Raw genomic sequence first — 19,029 nt, 5'->3', positions numbered from 1 at the left:
TATTCTGAGGCTAATGGAACTTCTTTAGGGAATAAAATAGCAGAGAGGATGCAGATATGCACAGTGACCAGCAGAAACCCCAAGGACAATGCTATTATCTTTATTAAGGACTCATCCTTATGAGTCAGGGTATCCTGACTGGATAGTGCAAACATACTGTGTACTGGCTACTGTGCACCAGTTTCCTGTGCCCTCAACTATTTCTTACTGGCAAAATATGCGCACAAACTTTCCATAGGGAACTGAACTTGCTAAGACCGTATTTACAACTCAGACTGCAATGTAATGCTGGGATACTCAATCTAGTTTGGAAAGAGCTGGCTTAATTACAGAAAACATTGGAGCATGAATAACAAAAGCAGATTGCACTGTTTCATGGACAGAGGAAAACAGTTGTCTGTGAACACCATGCTGGGAGGGGTATTTTTATAGGCAGGAGGCAGGCAAAACTACCAAAAGCGTGTGCAGTGGGTTCTTGGGAGCAACAGTGAACTAATTTACACTCTGTTCACCTGCTCCTATATTCTTGTGTGGGTAAGTCCTAAAATTACTGGATGGGTAAATGTCTGCTGTTAAAAGTGGAAAGTCCGAGGCTCTTAACATCTAAATTCTCAGACAAACAAAAAGTAGAAATTGATCTAGAAACTGTCTTTGCTTTTCTGTAGTTATTTTGTGAGACGTGGTAATTGAGCTTCTTTAGAGACTAAACCAGGTAGTATGTGGAAGGAAGATATGGCAGAAAATTTATGGAGAACAGGCTAAAACATAATAAATCTGTTTCAAGCAAGCACCCAACAAGTCTGTGCTGATGAGGTAGGCCAAAGGTCAAACCAGAAAATCAAGCCTGGATCAAGGAGGCTTTAGATGGGGTGTAGATACAGTGGCAGTGCGGCCTTTTCTTGTTCAGGAAATTAGCTAATATATCTTTTATTCCTTTCAAAAGAAGGAGAGGAATGAAAGGAGATTTGGGTTCAAAAGCTCGTCTGGTTGTTCTGGTATATATATTTTTTTATATATATAATGTTTCAGGTTTTTTTTCTTTTTTCATTTCACCAGTTCTTGTTTCTAACAAATGTTTGCTGGGCCTTCTCACCAACAGCAGAAATTCCAGAAAATTTGCAGCCAATTATTCTGCTATGTTCTAGTCTCAGTGAGAACACTAGAATTTTCAACATCTGCTATCCATATTCCTGTTATATATCTCATATGATATTTACTTTTTTTTTCAGTGCTAGGTGAAGTTGGTGACCCCTGGAATACCTACATTCTTTTTATTTTCCCCCTTTGTATTAGCAGACTTGACTGTTCTGTTTAAATGTATTAACTTTTCCCTCAGTTCCATGTGCAATGCTCCCACCTTGTTATCCTTATGTTGTTTGCTCAGTGCTGAAAGCGGCTTTTTGCTTTAACTCAGGAGGATGTATCTGCCTCTTGTTTATGACTTAATATATGAGCTAATTTTAATTAGGAGGCAGTATCCCCTGCTGATTCATATGTTTCAGCATCCCTGAAAGATCTATGTTTTTTGCTCCTGTTATTGAACTACTCTACTTCTAGCATGTGACAAAAATCTCATTTTCATCCTAAAAAACAAATCAATTCCATTTAATTTTGCATACTCTGTTTCAAGCTTCAGATAATTTTGAATTCTAATAGTCCTTTGATAGTGTTACAGTCCTCTGGGGCTGCTATTTCTAGCAAACATAATAAACATTCCCTGAAAGAAGGAATGCATTATTTCACTGATACTGTGTGAGGCAATATCTCACTTGAAACATAAACAAAAAAACCAAAACACAATACCTTCTGGGCTGTATTGACAGTAACACAGATGTATGTTGGAGGAAGTTTTAATGCACCTTTTAGCACTTTTTAGAGTGTTTCTGGAATACTGTATCTGGTTTCAGGCACCTCAAAATCAAAAAATTTTAATAAACTGGAGTAATCTGAAATTTAGTGGGGGACCAAAGCATTATTCAGCTTGGAGAAGAGATGGCTAAAGAGGCACATATTGAAAGAAACAATCTAAACTCTCTGTTGTAGCGCCTTTGCAGCAAAAAAAGAGTGATTACATTTGTAAATTTAAAGCAGTAGGTTCAGATGGGGTTTAATAACAGATTGGATATATTTTCCTGAGGCTGGACTGGCTGTTTTGGAACTTTTGGAGAATGCTGCACTTGAGACATTCCAGGCTCCCTTGTCTTCTTTGCTCTTCAGAGCTGTTCCTGTTTGATTCCACTTGCCTGCTCCTTGAACAAGCCTCAGGCTGCTTCCTTGATGCCTGAGGTCTAGGATCTGCTACTTTATTTCTTGTTTGCCCTTGGGATCTTCATATCAATTCTTCATGCTCACTATGGGCCAAGGTTGCTACAGATTGCTTCATCCTCACGTCATCATTATTCAACTTTAAACTGGAGCTCGTCATTGTTGATGACCTTTGTGCTTTTAAAATTTGTATTCATAACAGAGGGAATAATCTGAGTAATAATTTTGAGGAATATTTATTCATCTGTAGAAAATAGAAAAAAGTAAGAAGGTGACTGGAATCTAGATGTACACTTCTGGGTTTATTATTTTTTGTTTGGTTCATGGTGGGTTTTTTATTGGTCTTTTTGGGGGGGGAGTTGTTAGGGTTTTTTTAATTGATGAGGATACTACATGAATATTCCTTGTAGCTGATGTAAATTTCCCCATCTTTCTACAGCTATTAAAGCAATTAAGTAGTAAGTCTCAGAACTGTATGCATGTGCTGTTTCAATGCGGAGGGTCTCTGGCTTCTACAGTCCTGTACCATCCTCAACTCATGTCTCCCTGAGATTGTGTGACCTTACTCTCAAATAAATTGATTTATGTGGCATGTACAGCATGCTTGACATTGTTAATGATACATGGAAAGGCCATTAAAAAAGATAAGCATTAATTGTTAAATAGACTCACAAATGAGTCTGGTTCATCCCTCACTCCAATTTTATTAATGTGTCAAAGCAAAAAACAATCTCCTACATAAAGCTGTGAGTCACAGAATCATAGAATGCTAAGAGGTTGGAACGGACCTTGAAGATCACCTAGTTCCCACTCCATCTGCAGTGGCTGAGATCTTCATTAGGAATTTTTTTCTTTCCTGTAATACAAAATTAAAACCATAAAATTATCAAAAGAGAAAGGTTTGGTAAATCATTAATTATAATGAATATGATGGGATCAGAGAATAGTACGTAACTAAACCAGCTTTATGGCCACTTGAGCCAGTTCAACACTTCTCCACAGTGTAGACAAATTGAGGGCAAAGTTAAGTTTCTTTCTGCAGTGTTAGCTTATACTGAGCTGTGACAAATTCTCTCTTATATATTGAAGATTACTGTTGTGAGTTTAAGACCTCATATATCAATAATTTCCTACAAAAAGAGACTCTAGACAATTTTTGCTATTTAGTTGCAGACTTTATTGCAAGTTCATATGGAATACCCAGTGGATATAGATCCTTATATAGTACCAAAACATCTGAGCATTCCTGATAATAGTTACTCCTTTAAAACTCTGGAAGTAAATCAAAACTAGTCTCATTTTACAAGGGAGATTCTGACTGACAGAGAAGTAAAGGGGCTTGCCACACTTTGTATTAATAGGCCAGCTAAGCCAAATTTTCTAAGGAACACCAGCGCTCAACAGAGGAAAAGAACAGTTCTTTGAACCATGAAAGAGTCCTTAGCAATATAAGATGTCATGCTGCAGTAATTTTGTAGGTATATTGATCTCTATTTTCTGCATTTTGCTAAAAGTGCTCATTGCCACATTCTGCTACTGTATACATCTACCTAGTGGTTCAAGTAAATGTTTACCTATTATAGGAGTGCATTCAGCTAGCACAAGGAATTGCACTGGTTTTAGCCATAATGTCCTCCACAAGCAGCTCTTGGAGCATGAAAGAATATTTCTTTCATGGCAAAACACTCTTGCACATTTAGCAGCTTGCTCTGAGCGCACTTCTGCATTTCTGGACCAGCATAACTAAATCCTTCACTGAGAATAACCTACGTGGAAGTATTCTGTGCAAATTGCCCTACTCCATGGCGAATCCTTTGTGAACAGATGCTAAGTTACGCATCCGTGGGCCGCACTTTTCCCTCCAAGGTATTTCCTGATGATTTATGCATATTTGCCAGGGTAATGCCACCTGCTTTCCTTGTATCCAGAGGGTACATGTGAGTAGGCAGACCCCTAACTCTTTCCTCCACTACAACCAGGATATCTATAAGTATTTAGTATTACTTCTGTGTCTATGTCCCTCCTCGAAGTTGCCACAGATGATCCAGAAAATGTTGACTTGGTGTTTAGGAAAGGATTCTTGGAACTGAATGTGAAAAATTCCATTTATGCACAGGCCTCTGTGTTTTGGCTTGGTATGACCAAAGGTAATAAATGAGGTAATTTTGGATTGTTTTCACATCGTCAAGGCAAGGCGACTAGAATGAGCAACCAGTGTATGACAGAAGATCCCAATTTTTATATGCTGTTTTCCACCACAGAATAAGATGTGAACGTGTGTGCAGGAATGACATATGTCGAAGCTAAACTATGGTGTCAGAGGGTCACCATTAGGTGTGACAGTGTTGTTTTGTTCTTGTTTTGAAAGTTTTTCAGGAGTGGAGAGTGGAAGAATGGTTCCCAGGGAACAGTAGGACTGCCAGCTATGGATCGTGTGCTAATTGTTAGGCTGGAATACAAGTACGCATCCATTGATGATACCTTCGTGTTTTCATTCTAATACTAAGAGGTTGAATTTTCCAAGGTTCCCAAATTTTGTTTTCCGTTTTCATCAACCAATTAAATACTGTTCAAGTAAGGAAATGACTATGATGCACTGGGCTTTTGCAGTTTTCTTCCAAGTTAGGCAAGTTTAATCTTTCAGTTGGAAAGGGAAAAATCAAGGGGTTTTAAGCTCACTAAACATCATTAAAGGACTAAAATAACAGAGGGAAATATCAGACAGCTAATAACGTAATATTTGAATTTTAGATTATTTAGTGATTTTGAGCAAGATCAAATAGATAGATATCAAACTAGATAATAAATACCAGACTTTTTTTTTTTGATAGATGACAAGGAGTAATTATATTATTTCACTTTTTCCCTTTACCTAGGTAGTGACAGTGGGCAGTCACAGCTTGTTTTGTGTATGAATATAATTGTTCTTCAGGAATGTTGATTCTGCTTCTGTTGGCTTTGCACCCTCTGTTAAGTGTCCTGAGAATCTCTTTTCTTTGGCAGCCTATATACTGACGGAGTTTGCCGTATTGTCATGCTATGCATCCTTTATTTTTGGTCTTAACTTTATGGAAGATGGGAAGTGAAGTTAGAAAAAAAGATATGGGAGGGTGACTGCTAATGAATACATTGTAAAGACAATCTCTGCTATGTCAGAAGTCTCTTACTTTGTCTCTAATGTCTTTCACATGCTTTGCTTCCATGGGTTAATGAAAAAAATTTTGCTGTAGTTGCTGAGCCTCAACGGTGAGGTGTTTCTTATCACTGTTTCCATATAGTGTAATGCTTTATAACATTAGAATATGAAAATATCCCTCTAATGCCATCCATATCCTCTCTACAAGCTGTAGCTATACTAAATTCTTTTGTCTTTAGCTTGGGAAATCAGTGTTTTTGTAAATATTTCATAGCAGGGAGTGGAGAATTATCCAAATGCAAATTGGAATCATCCATCACTGGATTCAGCATTCGTTATCTGTAGAAGCTGGCTCTCTTATCTGTAAACTTTAGGGAATAAAAGAGTTTAAGCCAACTGCTTCTTGAGATTTAATCAATTTCCAACAGAACTTTCCAAATTTCAGCTGTGTCCTCCATTTTCTTCATGCTAATTTAACTGTGGAAACTGCCTATACCAGAGAGAACATAAGCACATAGATCCTTCTGTTACTTCTCTTGCTCATATACCATTTCATTCACAAGGCATCTTCTGCTGTGTTTTGTTCAACTACTGTTCCTGGTTTTAAGTCCCTGAGAAGTGCATGTACCAGAACTTTTGAAAGTCAAGTGTGTAGTGGTTTACCCATCTTTCAGAGGAGCACAGTATCTACGAAGAGAATCTCAGAGACCAGCTGCATATTTGCGAAATCAAACATCATTCCCCATTTGAAGACACCTGAATCTTATATCAGTGAATATGATCTCATTACATGCTGCTTTGCCGTTGGTAATTGCCTCCACAAGCAACAGAAATGTCAGACGAAGTGGAAAAGGTGTCAGTAGAATTTTTCTTTAAAGGAAACTGAAAATTGAGATAAACCGTGACTGGACAAACTAGTTAAAGTCCCTTAACCTTTTCCACTTAACTCAAGATTAAGGCACTGAACAAATACTTTTCCTACCTTTCACAGTTACTTGCAAAGCAGAATATTTTTCCTTATCCTGGGAATCTTGGTGTTATTAAAAGTGAAAAAGCAAAGCACAGGAAGTGAACAGTGTTTTCACATCTTACTGTTATAATATCTTGTATTGGTTCTTTTTTATCATATACTGTTAAAGAATTTTAAACAAGGGAAAATGTGTCAGTGGCTACAGTATAGTTATCTCTGTCAGGGGAAGAAATTGCACTTCATCAAATTCTTTCTCATGGATTTAGGGTATCTCTCACATTCTTGACCTTTCAGCCCCTTTAGCTGGTAGTGAAATTATATGTCTGTAGAGATGGAGTGTTTAAAGGTATTTGTTTCTAAGCTTTTCTTTAAATATGAAAACAGAGGGAGAAAAAATTGAAAGCTACTTTGTGTTTCTGTTGTCTTCAACATGAAGGGCTACATCTTTTTTCTTTTTTCTCCCCCATCTTATTTGTTTCCCACACAGAGGAAAAGCTATTAAAAAGCTGGAGATGTACCAATTTTTTTACTGAAATAAGTTTGCATGGTACATTTGGCAAATGTATTCAAATTTTCCGTTCCCTATATAACATTCTGTTGTTTATCCTGTTTCTAACTAACACTTAATAATGTTCAATTTTTTTCTGAAAGTAGAATGAAAATTGTAGGAGACGCAAATTAAGAAACGTGATTGCTATTTATAATTTCATGTTGCTTAAGCATAAACTAATTAGACCTTACTGTGTTTAATCCATCCATAAATGTGAGAACATTCACTGTTGATTAATTGCATCTCATAAGCATTCAGTTGCTGCACATTTGATTTAAAATGTCAAGGAATACAGTAAACATTTGTAAGTTTTCTTTTTTTGAACATGTATGCAATCCTTCTATAGAAGCAGCCGGAAGTTCCCCCCATAGATAAAAAGACTATATTAAATATGCTTAGAAATAATTTTGAATATTATTCTACTCCCATCCTCTTTGATTAGCATATTGAAAGACTACTACCTTTGAAATATTTTCCAATTTTGTGATCAAAAAAATCCTGACTATCCTAATCTCCTTTTATATTGTAATGATGCTTTAGAGTGAGAGTGGTAGTAGACTAACATGGACATTCCCTCTTTCAATTTTGGATAGTGCATGAAATTGTTCACATAGATTTCCTCATTGTGCTCTTGGGAATATAATCCTTTGTTAACACCTCCAGGAATGGTAGAATAGTGATTTAAACATACATTCAGCTCTTAGACAAACTGTGTCTCCCAAGTTAGTGCACCTCAGTGTAGAAATCTGTAAAATATGAATTTAGCTGAAATGACTGAAAGTTCATTGATTAGGGGGCATAAAGCTCAGGAATGGCTCTTACTGATTTTTAACAAGCACTACTCAAGAGCAAAGCTGTTTACTTATTAGAGAAAAGGGGGGTTTTTTGTTCTTTGGGGTTTTTTTTGGTTGTTTTAGAATTAGTATGCAGTGTTGTGAACAGTAAGGTTTATACTCCAGTTATAAGTCATGGCTAGTTCCCCACCTCTCCATTTCCCTGGTTCTGATGAAAAAACCCCACTATCCTTCTGAGAGTGCTATGCATGAATGAACTACAATTCAGAGATATAACTAACAGTAGTGATGAAAATCCCTCTGTGGCCATACTTTCCTTACATATACTCAAGCAAAAAATGTGTGCTTCTAGAATTTGTAGATATTGACATAGACTCTAGGGTTATGATGAAAAAGAGTGCAGAAGCTGAGGCATTCCTCCTCATCACAATATTAAGATGTGTGAAACATAATGTTTAGATGTCTGATTACTTACTTGCTAAAGACAATATTTTATTCTACCAGACATGAAACTATTTTTTACTCATAAATAACTTCTGTATACTGCTTTCCGAGATTAAAACTTCAGGGAAAAAAATCATTAGACAGCTAAAATTGAATTTACAAAAATAGTAAATTTATCTCAAAGTAGGAATGCTCTTGGAAGAAAGTCTGAACAGCTATTGAGATTTTCACTGATTTATATGCATGCTTGCAATGAAGATTTCAAGAAAATTAAGCCAAATTAATCATAGAATCATAAAATTATCTGGTTTGAAAGGGACATTAAAGATCATCTAGCTCCAACCCCCTGCCTTGGGCAGGAACATCTTTCACTAGACCAGGTCACTCAAAACTTTCAACCTGGCCTGGACCACTTCCAGGGATGGGGCACCTACAGCCTGTCTAGGCAATCTGTTCCAGTGTCTCATGAACTGTACAGTGAAGAATTTCTTCCTAATATCCAATCTAAACCTGCCCTATTTCTGTTTTAAGCCAATAACCCTTGTCCTATTACTACATATCCTTGTGAAAAGTCTATTTCCAGCCTTCCTGCAGTCCTCCTTTAGGTACTGGAAGACCACAATAATGTCTCCCCAGAGCCTTCTCTTCTCCAGGCTGAATAACCCCAGCTCTGTCAACCTGTATTCATAGGAGAAGTACTTCAGCACTTTGATCATCTTTGTCACCACGCACTCCAACTGGCCCACGTCCTAACCTATGTTTGGGTCCTCAGAGCTGGACACATTACTCCAGGGGTCTCATGAGATTGGAGCAGAGCTGGAAAAATCACCCCCTTCAACCTGCTGGTCATGCCCAGCCTGTATTTGTGCTTGGGATTGCCCCCAATCCAGGTGCAGGATCTCACACTCAGTCTTTATGGACTTCATGAGGTTCCTATGGGTCTACCTCTCAAGCTTGTCATGGCCCCTCTGTATGGAAAGGGAACATGTGGGATCTCACATGCTCTCAGAAGACAGAAGAGATGTCAAAACATCTGGCATGTTATTATTATATCATGTTGTATAAAAGATAAAATGGGCATAAAGCAGATGCCTCTATATCCGGTCTGAAGTCCAGGGCATGGTCTCCAGACAGATGTCTCATGTTTGTGCTACTTGTTTTGCTGCCCAGTTTTCATGAAAGCTGTGTAAAGAGGGAGGTAGAAGTTGACCAGCTGTTCCTCCTGCTTATGATCGTTGACAAGAGAAGCTCGACAAAACCACTTCTGGTAGTGTTACTTTATTTAATAGACAAGATTTGATCATACAATAATGTGTTTGCACAAAAAATAAATATTTGCGGAAGATATTGTTGTTTTCAGTGTTTTAAATTGGAATAAAAACTGCATAATGAGTAGAGAGAAAAAGGAAGCTGTGGATAAAAGAGAAAAACATTCTTTTACATATGTTGTGAATATGTTGCCAGTGCAAAGTGTTTGATAGACAATGCAGAAAAATAACTTTTTGATGTGCAGGTTGCTGTCAAATTGTGAATCATCCCTATAAAATAATTTATTTTGAGCTAACATTTTTATTTTTTAAGTAAATGGCTGAAGTACTTTAACAGAACAAAAGACAAATAGTGTAAAAATACATCCTGGATGGGTTTCAGCTTTCAACGTGGATACTCAAAGTGTCTATGAGAATGAAATCCTATTCATGAAAACCAATAGAATAGACAATCAGAGTGAGCAGGAATACATCTCTTTGAGAAAATCTTTGTGAACATTGATGGGTTTATGTGGAAGTTTTAGACTAACCAGCCTCTCAGTTACAGAACTTTGCAAGAAATATCACAAAACTAATAGTATCTGGCAAAGTACGACCTAAACTGACAGTGCTGTTCTTCCTTAAATATATTGTTACATCAAGAATTTTATGCAGTAAAGCACTCTTTTCTGAAGCTCTGAGTAACAGATTTAAAATCTGGAACTGAACATGGATATTTCCTTGAAGACTGCAATAATCTTATTGATGTTTAGATCTAGTCATATTGAAAAGGAATGAGGAGGGAGAGTATGAGAAATATCATTTAACTCTGGTTTGCTTCTTGAAGTGTTATCTCTCTTAAATGATCCAAAGTGGTGGAGAAGACAAAAAAGTCAGTGTCAGACATGTTTCATCATAGAAAAAACTTCTGGGAAAGGTGTTTGTACCTTTCCCTGAGAGTAACTGAGCAGACTCATCTCAGATGGACAAACAGACTAATTTGGAGCTGGCAGAAGGAGTTAGGGAAATGGTGTTGTAGTAAGCAACACATTATCTGTGGTAACCAGAGGGAGTGTGCTGCAAGCAGAGAGGACTGGATAAAAACCCACAGTTTTTCTACACAGTCATCAAAGGGTAGACTTGATTTTCAGGTTTTCTATTCAGTCTTTTTCACTCTCATTAGATTTTGATAGTCTCAGTCTTAGCTGTTTAATTATTTGCTCTGGAAATCCATTATCTTTGAAAATTATCTTACCCTCTAAACCCCACTTCCCCACATGGAAGCTTTTAAAAGAAAGGCTGGGGCAATTGCTCCTCAGGCCCTGAAGCTGTGAGTCTGTATTGCTAGGTTTGTTAGTCAAATCATCCAGAATGGCTTGGAGCAAGTTAATAAAAATCTCAAAAACGTCAGAGGAGTATTTTTATTTATGTTGTTATTTGCAAACATATTAAAGAATTGTTCAGTGTTTATCACTGACAACAGTAAGCACTTTAGAAGAGTAGAAGAAGGGGTAACATCATCTTTGGCTTGGGGAGAAGCTCCAGGGAGAAGTGCAGAAAATCCTTCATTTTTGACTCTTCATAGAAGAAACAGAATTCCATAACTCTACTTTTTCTTGTCTAATCAGTGTTTCCATGCAAACAGTGTTCATGGGTTTTTTATTAACTGACTTACTGTTTCACCAGACTTCTGATTTTTTTTTTTTTTAATCACAATTTGTCTTATTTCTGTTTTCATGTTGTGGAATTCTGGGCCTTCCTACTATTTGTGGCTAGCTCTTAAATTTACAAGAAGTTAGATCATAATAGCAAGGCTGTTGAAAAATATTGTCTGCTACTTCTTAGTTTAAAAAGTTGTTATAGTATGTGTCCAGTTGTTTAAAACAATTAAGAAGTAGCTAAGCAAACAATAAGTTATTTAACTCCACAGTGTTTACTTTGAAACAAGTGTAGATTTTTTTAACCATCTTGGCTGATGGCAAGCTAGATTTGATAAAACTAGAGTTCCACTTTCCTGAACTAGATTTGGGAAAAACATCAGCAGTTTCCCTCACATGTTTTTCATTTGCTAGGACTAACCACTATTTCCAGCGGTCAGGGTACCTTTACCTTACCATATCGAATATCAGCAGTTTTTTATAGCTTCATATGTCCCTTGACTTCCAGGATTGCTTCTTTTCTTCTAAAAATTTCAAGGTGATTCTATGTAGGAAACCAATGTGCACTTTAACATGTTTATCATCCTTATATTGGCCATCTGTATAAAGAGCTAAGGACATTTATTGGGCAGTCTTTCCTTCTTCTGACTGTGACAGTGGTCATTCTAGTCTACAGTTGCTCTTGAGGGGTGGCTGAGCCAAAAGGTACTGCTGTTTACCAAACTTAAACATCTTGCTGCTGGGCTTTTAAGGATTGATCATAGTCCTCAGATGTTTTAATACCTCTGGTAATTTCTACAACTGGAGAAGCTGAACAATAGATAAAACTGACCTATGGATACCCAGGAATGGTTCTTTGTCAAATAAGCGTCCTGTGTCACATAATCACTCAAAACAGTTTCTGGTAGATGCCTGTCTTAAAAAACAAAACAAAACCGAACAAAACAAATCCAAAAATCAAAACCAAAAAACCCCAAAACAAACAAACAAAAAAACCCCAAACCAAAACAAAAAAACCCCCAACATGCAACATGGAAGTTACATAAATAACTTAAATTTTTTGTTAAATTGGTCATATTTTGAACTTTGCCAAGTTTTTTCTTTAAGTTCTGTAGAAGAGGAAGTGAAATACAGCAATATTAAAATACAATAGATTAAAGCTCTTTGAGATCTAGTTAAGCATTATCTCTTTGTTTTTGTGATTTTTTCTGATAGTGACAGCTGAGGTTCAGCCTTGAGAGAAAGAATAAAAGATGAGCTACAAAGGTGAGTTTTGTTCACTGCCAAAGAATGAGTTAATGTTGGTATTTTAAAGTAATTGGTAATAATAAGAAGAAATAGGTAGAATGCACTTCATGTTTACAAGGTACCTGCTCTCTCATTTTTAACTCTGATTTTATTAAGATATGCTTTCTATCTGTAAGTTGTCCCTATGTATTTGTAAGGTATAGCTTTTGCTGTGCTTTTATATCAGACCGTGTCAACATAAAGTTTCAGAAATGCTGTAACACTATATTATGAGCTTAAACTCTTTTGGATGGCTGCAGTTTTACTGATAATGACACTTAATAGATGCTCGAGATACTTGTAGGAAGATAGAACAGGTGTGCAGAGGATGTCTGTACTTCTTTGACTACATCTGAGATATTTGTGAAAAGCGGGCATAACTCAACTGCTTTGTATTCAACAGATGATTTTTATGTATTAGCAAAACAAAGATTTTTCATTTTGGTTTTCCTCACACAATTTTCTAGTGCCACAGAAATCTGCTGTCTTATCGATAGATCTTTTCAACATATCTGAAGTACAGTAAAGCCTTAAAGGATGGGCTAAAAAAAGTAGTCTGTAGTTTACAAACCTATACATAATGTGTGCAAAGAAGTGAGGATCTCTTGGACTAAGTAAAGATTTAGTAGTATGGACTTAAAGGTTATAAGGCTACACTGGCTCTGGCACCTCAGCCAGCTTACCTCAAGTTACAAGGATGTGTTGTTGGCTGGAGTGTCTTATGCTGAAATATTATTGGAAAATCAGCATAACACATACAGAGGACAAGAAAGTTTGTTAAAAGCAAGTATTTAAAACAAATTTATTGAGAAGTATCACTGTTTTACCATTACTGTGTAAGGCCCAGTCCTGCTCCATCTCATGTCTATGTCTCACTTTGGAGTTCTGCTGCTTCTTTCAGAATAAATTCAAATAGGCACTCTGCATTAAGTGTTATTTTGTATCATTTTGCTTCCCAGTTAGTGACCTAGACCACATGACTGCTCTAGAAATGAAATACCTTTCTCAATTGTGCCTTTTGCATGCTGGCTGAGCTGGAACATTTTACTTTTTCCCTCCCATCTCATTTTTGGAAAGTATTACTTTCCTGTATTATTATTTTCCTTTATAAAACGTTATACCACGTTAGTGAAATTTACTAGAATCATTGAAAAGTGTGTGAGGATCCATGTATTAATGCAGGTTTATAAATATCAAAAGAGAATTTTGGTTCAGTTTTTATTGTGTGTTTCAAGGCAAATATTGAAAATGTTGCAAAGTAAGGCCTGGGTTTTAACCCAGTACTGTACTCATGAAAATCGCAAAGAACTTGAAGTTAGGGTTGGGGGGGGGGGGGGGTTGGTTTGTTTGTTTGTATTTTAGGCCACTAAGAATGTACTAAAGGATTTTATTGCATTACCTTCTATTACCTTTCTAAAAAAATCAGTTAATTTACATACTGATTAAACATCTTCCATGCCTTTCTAAATTATTCTTAATTACAAAGGCTGTTTCCATAGTTACAATTTATATCTTAATTTCATAGTAGATTTCTTTCCACTTATTCAGCTCATTCCATTTATCTACCCTATTTGTTATTTGAACTACACATAAACTTCAGGGGAGCTTATCTCTTACAGGTTTTGAGAAGGAAAAAATGTATTAAGGCAGAGATAAAACTGTTTAGTATGCAGCTAGTTCAATTACCACAGATAGACTTCTCTCTTTAATAGAAATACAGGTCTTTGAAAAGAGTCTATAAGAAAATAAGCCAGAGAATCAATTAGATTCTCCTAGAATTGAATAAAGTACAATAAGAACCATTTAAAAGCTGTAATAGTTTTTAACAAACAGCCATAATTTTTACTGTTTGTGAGAAACAGATAAGTCATGAAGGCATTTAAAACACTTCTAGACAACTGTAATGCTTAAAGGAGTCCATTAATATTTTAATTAAAGTTGAAAAATAGCGTTCTTTTCCCTTTATTAAGCTTATTTCTTTACAGAGGGCAAACTTATTGAGAGCAAACGTGAGGAGAAAGAGTTGAAGGTGTTTGTTGACAAAAGCTCAACATGACCCAGCAAGATACTCCCACAGCCCAGAAAGCCAACAATATCCTGGGCATGACCAGCAGGGCTAGGGAGGGGCTTCTGCCCCTCTGCTCCATGCTGGTGACACCCCACCAGGAGTGCTGCATCCAGCTCTAGGGTGTTCAGTAAAGGAAAGACATGGACCTGTTGAAGCAGATCCAGTGAGGGACATGAAGCTGGGGGCTATACTCCCTCAAAAGTTGAACAAAAAGCTGGAGCAGAGGAGTAAATCTCTGCTAGACTAAGACTTTCTAGTGTAAAGTCCATAGACATTTAACACAAATGACCTAGCAGTTCACTTGTGAATAACATCTTTATTCTATGGCTGCATATGAAACCTTTAAATTCTGCTTCATCCTTATTGTCGCACAGTCATAGCCAAATGGCTTCAAGGTTATTTATTTGCTAAGTTTTTATACACTGAGTTCAGCTTCTGGCAGTCCCTACTGTTTGATAGTGCAATGTGGAATTAGTCAAGAATTCTGGGAAAAAAGAGAAATGCCAAACTTGCAACAGACCTCAGATGATTTTAAGTGATAGTTTATGACCAATCTCCTACTTGGCCAAAAAATAGACTGTGTAAACAATTTTCCACTATCCATCTTAGTTTGAAAGTGGAATTGTTTCCTGAATATCAAAACCAGCTCGGGCTAACCATTTAACAATTTGTGGCTTACATAGCAGTGCTGAAATGACTTATGTCCTCCAGTATATCTGAAGGACGGTACAAAGGAACTCTTTGGTTACAAAGTTTAAGGTGTGAATTGTACATTTTCCTCTTACTGCTCAGCCAGTCCGTGGGGAGCTCCTGTGCCCTGGAGCTTAGACTTTAGGAAAGGTATAGGCTGAGCATTCACTGCAACCAGCAAGCTGGCAAAACTGTTTAGTTCCAGAGGTCATATGGTCATATCAATCTAGCCACAGTTAGAATGTGTTCAAGCTGGATCTATAAATGGCATGCTAGATTTTTTGGTTTTCATGGCATGAAGTAACTGCATGATGTCAAAAAGGGTTTTCTGCACATTGATTGTAGGCAATGCCATTATGATGTTGTCTAAACTGCTTTAGTTTCTGGCATTGCAACAGTATTTATTGGCTCTGTCTTCACTTTCCTCTTTATTCAGGTAGTTCGTTCTATGACATTTCTGAGTGCTTTCCTTCTTTGAAGTACCTGGATTTTGCTTTAGGATATATCCCAGTAAAAAAGTAAAGCAATCTGATTCCTAAACTGCTTTCTAGCCAGCAGGGAGTAAAGGTGAGGCAAAAGATTTTATTTAAGATTGGCCAAAGGCAATGAAGAAAAAACAGTGCATGCATATTTTGCTGCCACAGCATCCATGGCATTCTCAGAATTTCATGTTTGCTGCCATTTTGTGATTGTGTGTCAAGAGTGATGTGTGTTCTGACACTTTCTGAAGACAAATGAGGAGTTCTCATTGATTATGATGGCTCTTAAATTGCTTGCATTTTCAGTTATGCTTGTGATTACATCATGAAGATCATCTCCTTCTCCTGATCTTTCCTTTCCTGAAAAGGAAAAAGAAGTAGGTTTCTCCAAGGTAAAAGTCTATAATTGATAACTTTCTAGAGTAAAGCTTTGAAACTGATATTTTTCTCCTTCTCAGATCTTCATATGACCATTGCGAGAGTATATCTTATAGAAATATGATGTTAAATTCTATTTAATTTCTTCCTCCTTCAGATTTTACTCCCAGATAATTTATTTATCTTTATGTTGATAGGGTTTGAAAGACATTATATTGAATTGTCTGTGGAATGAAATTTAGGCAACACCCCATACTCTTCATCTTTGTTAAATCTAGGTGACTATCCATAATGCAGAGGCCCTCTAAATCACCCTTCTTCATATATCTCTTCTCTGTGTTTAAGTAATGCAGTTCTATTCTCTATGGACTCATATGAGTGAGTGATGTACTGGCAATGGAGTATGCCAGTGGGTCACAACCTACTTATTTTGCCTGAGTCACCATTGAACATTGTTTTTATTGACTTGCAGTGAGGCTCTCTTATTGACAAAATGCAAGCTATGTGACTCAAATGTTCCTTAAAATAAAATAATCTGATGGAGCTTAATCCATCAAATAGAATATTTGCTTTAAATCCTCCAGAACTTGATTGCTTGTGTTTTGGTTTTAATGTCACTTAATGAAAATAAAGGAAAGAGCAATATTCTCCATTTGTTCCTAGTGCTGCAAAAATCCTTAGATTTGATATTCATTTCCATGCACAATAATTAATTATCATTCTTTTAAATTATTTTTCCAATGTAGAGTCGAGTTTGAATGTTACATGTGCAATATGTATTTATTAAGGGAAGAGCTAACATCTCGAAATACTTAGATTGGATGTATAAATTTTTAGCTTTCCAACTTCCTTTTCATTACTGATTTTATGTAAGTGTAGAATGTATGGAAATGTATCTGGTATTATAATGAAACTGAAGAGGAGACTGGACTGGAGAAAGTAGCAATAGCATTTTTGAAATGTTAATACCTGTTGTGGGTCAATCCCTCTTGCAGTTAAAACCCACACAGCTGCTTGCTCACTCCCCCTACAGTAAGATGTGGGAGAGAACGGGAAGGGTAAAAGAGAAATCTTGTGGGTTAAGGTAAAGATAGTGTTTAATAGGGAAAGCAAAAACTGTGTGTTCATCAAAGCAAAATAAGAAATTTATTCACCACTTTGCATCATCATATAATTCTAAGATAGCAGGGCTTCATCACGCGTAACAGTTAATTAAGGAGGGAAACACCGTAACTACTAATATACCCCCTTCCTCCTCTTTCTAACTTTTATTACTGAGCATGATGCCGTATGGTATGTGATATCCCTGGAATAAGCCTCACTGCATAGATGGAAGTAGTGAAGCATGATCCCAAAACACTGCAATTGCCCTAAGGGAAAGAAAGGTCATATCTGGAACCTCTTCAGAAAACTAGGTGGACCCAGGTGAGCTTCTGAGGTATGATGTGACAACTGAGTGCCGGTGGTGTCCCTCCAGGTGGGGGCAGAGGGAGAAATTATCTTGCTTGCAGGAGGTGTGGGCTGTTTGAGAAGATGGCTCACTAGGATATGGGGATGCAGGAGCAGGTGAGCAACTTGTGGAACATCAGGAAGGATGAAGGGCTCAGGATCAACACAGAAGAGTGAGATGAACAGCTTAATCCCCAGAATCACCTGCTGGGGTTCCCTGTACCAACAAGGATATGATGAAGCTGCAATGTGTGCCCAGCTGCACAGGCAGGTGAAACAAAGGACCAGCTGTCCCAGCTGTGTCTTCTTCCAACTTCTTGTGCACCCCCAGCCTTGAGCACTCTATGATGGGCCAACCTGAGAAACAGAAAAGGTGTTGATGGTCTGTAAACATAGTGAAATAGTGAAAATATCAATGTGATAACAAAATTGCTAACAAAGCCAAACCACTGTACAATCCAGTACAAACCAGTATAGTCTTGCCCATGCTAATGCATTTAATGTCTTTCTAGTAAAGTGCTTGCTTAACCCATCAAAAAATTCCCAAAATCTCTACCAAAGATGCCTAAAACATTGCATCCAGAGGAGGGCAAAAAAGCTGGTGAATGGGCTGGGAAGAATGGATATGCAGAGCAGCTGCAGACTCTGAGCTTGTTTAGTTTGAGGAGAAGGAGGCTGAGGGGAGAACTTCTTTGCTCTCTGGAACTTCCTGAGAAAGGGGAGATGGAGGTGCTGAGCTATCTTCCCTGGTACCCAGTGACAGGACTCACGGGAATGGTTCAAAAAAGGGGGAGGTTCAGATTAGAGGTTCAGATTAGATAGTAGGAAACATTTCTTTACCTAGGGGATGGTCAACCACTGGAACAGGCTTCCTGGAGAGGTGACTGATGCCCCAAGACTGTCAGTGTTGAAGAGGCATTTGGAAAATACCCTTAAGCAGGTATGGTGTTCAGTCCTGAAGTGTCAGGCATTTGGATTATATGATATTTGTAGGTCTTTTCTGGAACTATTAAATTCTGTTCTGTTCTGTGGGTTCTTTTTTTGGGAATGGCATCATTTTGTTTCTCATACAATGTTTTATTATTATTTACCTACATTATGGGAATGCCCAAAACACTTATAATGTGAAACTGTTCCCTCCAAATCAGGCCGAGTAATGATTACTGGACATAAGGCAAAGACGAGTCTGCACCTTGGGTCTCAGTTTTAACTCTTTAGATCCACAACACTCACTTCTTCCAGCTCTCTGGGGCTGGAGTGTATGGAGTTACATGGTTAGTTCATAAACCACTTGTGGTACTACCACCTGATAAAGCAGGACAGGCTCAGCAAGAGAAAGTTTTCAGTAATTCTTTGTTTCTCAGACAGGTCTTAACAGTTTTCAAATGTATGCATCTCTAATGAACATGGAGATTTCAGGTGACATGAACTCAAGTTCAAAGACTAAACTGCAGTCCCTATAACAAAAGCCATATTTGTACTAATGGAGGTCTTCCAGTATTTATCAATCTTATTTCTCACCTCAACCTTCCCCACTTCAACCTTGTGCCTGAAAACGCAAATTCTAACAAATTAATGAAGATGACTGCCCCACTTTCCTTCTCAGACCTATGA

General features: G+C 37.3%; 1 long non-coding RNA gene across 1 annotated transcript in view; it reads left to right on the top strand.

Annotated features, from left to right (window-relative positions):
- The window catches only part of LOC116447899, a 129,232-nt gene extending 111,842 nt beyond the window's left edge, over positions 1-17,390 (top strand). Inside the window, exons 3-5 of the long non-coding RNA XR_004241737.1 lie at positions 12,280-12,330; positions 15,895-15,980; positions 16,713-17,390. This is a non-coding gene — a long non-coding RNA (uncharacterized LOC116447899). The remainder of the gene's footprint in view (positions 1-12,279; positions 12,331-15,894; positions 15,981-16,712) is intronic.
- Positions 17,391-19,029: the final 1,639 nt, after the last annotated feature.

This window comes from Corvus moneduloides, chromosome 1 (genome assembly GCF_009650955.1).
Source record: "Corvus moneduloides isolate bCorMon1 chromosome 1, bCorMon1.pri, whole genome shotgun sequence".
Taxonomy (NCBI): Eukaryota; Metazoa; Chordata; class Aves; order Passeriformes; family Corvidae; genus Corvus; species Corvus moneduloides.
This window is presented reverse-complemented; position numbering and strand designations above follow the sequence as displayed.